The sequence below is a fragment of the Chanodichthys erythropterus genome, chromosome 3, assembly GCF_024489055.1.
Source record: "Chanodichthys erythropterus isolate Z2021 chromosome 3, ASM2448905v1, whole genome shotgun sequence".
In the NCBI taxonomy this organism is placed as follows: Eukaryota; Metazoa; Chordata; class Actinopteri; order Cypriniformes; family Xenocyprididae; genus Chanodichthys; species Chanodichthys erythropterus.
In genome coordinates, this window is record NC_090223.1 from 917,886 (window position 1) to 921,785 (window position 3,900).

The following is a 3,900-nucleotide window of genomic DNA, read 5'->3' on the forward strand; positions in this document are numbered from 1 at the left end:
AACATAATATAAGCAGTGCTATTACGTTGGTCCTTAACCTAATAAAGCCAATTTATTGCAGTGCTATTACGTTTGTCCTGAACATAATACATCCAAAGCAGGTTTCTTTTCACACGTAGCAGCTAATGCTGTTCATTTTGTTTTAATTATTTACTCCCTTTTTTCTGATCGGGCTACAAAATATTATTTATGCCAGGGGGAGTCAAATGGCGGCACCCAGATAATTTTTATCTGGCCCTCCAACTGGTTTTTGATGTTTAAAACCGCTCGCAATCTGATATCAAAGTCCCCGCAAAGGTTTAGCGTTTTCAGCGATGAGTTTAACGTTGTTGCAAAGATTTTTCTGATCTCGCCAGAATAATGTGAAACTGCTACGTTTTGGTTGCTATGAACAATATTTTATTTTCTGCATCAAAATAAGGTTTGATTACATTTTAAGCAAAAAATATATATTATTTATTTTCATAATATTCATTCAGTGAATGTACATAATCACTCGCTTGCGCGTTGTTGCAAAGATTTATCTGATCTCGCCAGAATAATGTGAAACTGCTACGTTTTGAACAATATTTTGAGTTAGTTTCTGCATAAAAAATAAGGTTTGATTACATTTTTAGCGAGAAATATATATTCTATTTTCATAATATTCACTCAGTGAATGTCAACCCGTTCTCACTCCTGACCGTTCTCACGCTGAAGAAGTCTCCTTCAGAACACATAACGATATTTGGCATCAGTTTGCGTGTGCTGGATGTTGGTAAGTAGTCGTAAATACGCTGTTCTAATGTTTGATATAATGTCTTTTCTGTTTGCAGATATTAATCAGATTAACGTTAGCTCCCTCATGTTCAGTCACTGCATTATATCTGTCACCTCCGCTAAGGTTTTGCTTTTCATTGTTTTCTATATTAAATACTAAACTAGGGTGATTAAACACTGTCACGTGACGTGCAATATATTGCACAATATATATAACATATTCATATCAGGTTCAAAGTAGTACAAGTGTAGTTTCAAAATGGTATTTGTTGTAGAAGCACGGTAAAAAACAACACTTACCATGCTTTTTACCACAGTATTGGTAGTTTTAATGTGATTTTTGTTGTAAATACAGAGTAACCACAACACTTATCATGCTTTTAATGCCTAATAATGTTAAATCCAAAAACTGTAAGGTCAATAAGAACTTCTTTCCTATATATATTTATATATAAACCTATATATTATAAATAATGATATTTTCTTTTCTCTTGTTTTAGCTGAAAAGACAAAAAGGGCCTTTCGGAAATGGATGAAGGAGACAGAAAGCTGCAAAGGCAAATAATTGCAATGGTATGTATGTGTTGCTTTTAACCCTTTATCAAACATTTTATCAAGCATTTGTTAAATAGTCTCACAGTAAATTAAAATTAAAGTCAAATCCTGTACATATTTATCACCTTATTTGTAAATCAGTTGTGCCCCTTCTTGGACAGTTGGACGTCCCACACATAAAAGTTTATATTAATTCCATTGAATTCTTTAAAATGATTACAGATTGGGCCCAAAATGTTCCAATGATACATGATGTCTCTCCGCACCTCATAACTACCTCTGTTTGCAAGAGTGGAAATTATCATTTGACTTGTCACATGACATCAGATATTCAATTATTTTGTCATAATCAAAATAATTGAATATCTGATGTCTATTCAATATCTAATCAGTTACACTGCTGATAATGTCCTGCTTGCATGTGAAACATGTTATTTTTTTATTTATTCTTTTAAATATAAATATAGCTTGCTATTAAAGACATATGTTTAATCATGGAAATGCCCACATATCAGTGAACTTATTACATAAATGCATTTAACATTTAATTATGCAACACTCTTTACAGAAGGAAATCCTACAGTTATGTGTAAATTGACAACTTGAATGTGATGTAATAAATTTACCTTCCTTTCTGTCTTGCAGGATTACTTGCAGATTACTTAGTCCTTCTTTTTAGGATCTCTACAACATCAAACTCAACAGCTCTTTTAAGAGCCGACCCTCACAAGAGCTACTAGTGAGTCGCTGCAAACCTGCCGTGATCAGCCCTTTCCAGGTAAAGTTTCTAGATATTTAAATCAGTATTTACTCATCAAATGCTCTCCTGGATGGTATGGTAAATTAACTTATTTATAACTGTCTCAATTTGTATGTTTTAAGAACAAGAGTAATTGCACACAGAGTAAGTAGAGACTTTCTTGTTTTTCTGTGCAGAGAAGGAAGACCAGTCCTTATATCAAAGCAAGCTCATCGAAGTCCTTTGTTTAGGGTGAGGAAGGAACATGACCATCTCATGCCCAAAGAAGACAGAAGTCCATTGGTATGTCTTGTGTTGAGGCAATGCTGTAATATGTAGTACAGAATTTAATGTTGTTCTCTCAAAGGACTATTAAGTTCTTAAAAAGTTCTTAAAAACTGTTCCTTCTGTTTTTTTTTTTTGTTTGTTTGTTTGTTTGTTTTTTTTAGATAAAAGCAGACAGGGAAGCTTTGGAAGATAATGAGGTAATATAATATAATATAGTATAATAGGAATTAAATAGTAAATGTTCTTTAAATTATGTGTAATACCTAGTTTTTTTGGCTTGAAATAAGGCCTTATACTGCACAGACCTAAAACATTGTATTTGTGTTTTAAAACAGATAGCAAGTGAAGTCACTAACAGAAGATCCTAGAGGAAAAACGACTGATGTGCAGCTACGGAGGAACACAAGAGGCAGAAACTATGCATGGCCATGGCTTCTTCATGAGTACGGTAAGTCCTGTGCCTATTCTTAATTCTTGCCTTAAAGTTTTTATTGCAGTATTTTAACAATTTTACATTGTACAGGTTATCACTTGGTTTTTGACCAAATTATGCTCTTGAAACAAGAAACAGAAGAGTATGTTGTCCTGGAAGAAATCAAGGCTCAAAAGAGAGCATGCCTTTCTAAAAGATCTTTTAAAACAGGTTGCTGTTAATGTGGGTAAAACAGTTTTTGTTCAGTACTTAGCTTACAGTCTGTGCTGCATTTTTATTACAATATATATATTATGTACTGCTGTTTTGTAAAGTTAAATCAGGAACAGGCAACTCCAGCCCTTTTGCTGTCTCCTTTTTGAGGTGGAGAGTTTACCTCCAACCATAATTGAGCACACCTGAAAATTTTAACCAAAGTCTTCAGGTGTACTTTTGAGGTTGGAGCTAAATCTGCAGGACCGTGGACGCTGAGGGCCAGAGTAGCCCACCACTGTTTAAATCATGCAGAACATAAGCTGACCTGGCTGTCCATTAAACTACTTAACTTGAATTGTCTGTGTTTTTTTGTTTTACTTTTAGACCAGGACTGAAGAACGCCTGACAATGGGATGTTAAGACTTCTTCCTCTGGTTGAGAAAAAGCTACAGCACATCAGTGATCACATCTTCTGGTCATCAGTTGTACTGTAGAGTACAACTGAACAAACTGTTTAGAAGAAGAAGAACATGAACATGATAGAGACATGTACAGGGAAGAGCAAGAACCCAGTTCAGCTGTGATAATGAATCTTTATTTTAAACTCAATATCAAATCTGTTTTCTGGATCATAGTTGACTGGATGGGATTCTGTGGCGCTCATTTGTGCAATAGGAGTAAAGTCTGTGAATGGATTATTATGACGTTAACGTATTTTTGAAGACACATTTTTATTTATCTTGAATCTCATTTGTCTTTATGCAAATTTCAACCTTATACTGTATCCTCCAATAAAGTGTTGTGTAATAAATTATGGTGAACGTGGTGTTTGGTAGAGTAAATACAATTTAACTAAGCTGAGTTTATTTCATAATTTAAAAAAATGACATATAATTTCCGTGATTGTTTTACTTATTAATACATAAATATA

General features: G+C 33.7%; 1 long non-coding RNA gene across 1 annotated transcript; it reads left to right on the top strand.

Annotated features, from left to right (window-relative positions):
* The first annotated feature begins 1,128 nt into the window (after positions 1-1,128).
* On the top strand, positions 1,129-3,685 carry LOC137008024 (uncharacterized). The gene is made up of 5 exons (XR_010892743.1): positions 1,129-1,332; positions 1,960-2,092; positions 2,251-2,356; positions 2,677-2,789; positions 3,354-3,685. It is a non-coding gene; the product is annotated as an uncharacterized lncRNA (long non-coding RNA).
* The last annotated feature ends 215 nt before the right edge of the window (positions 3,686-3,900 follow it).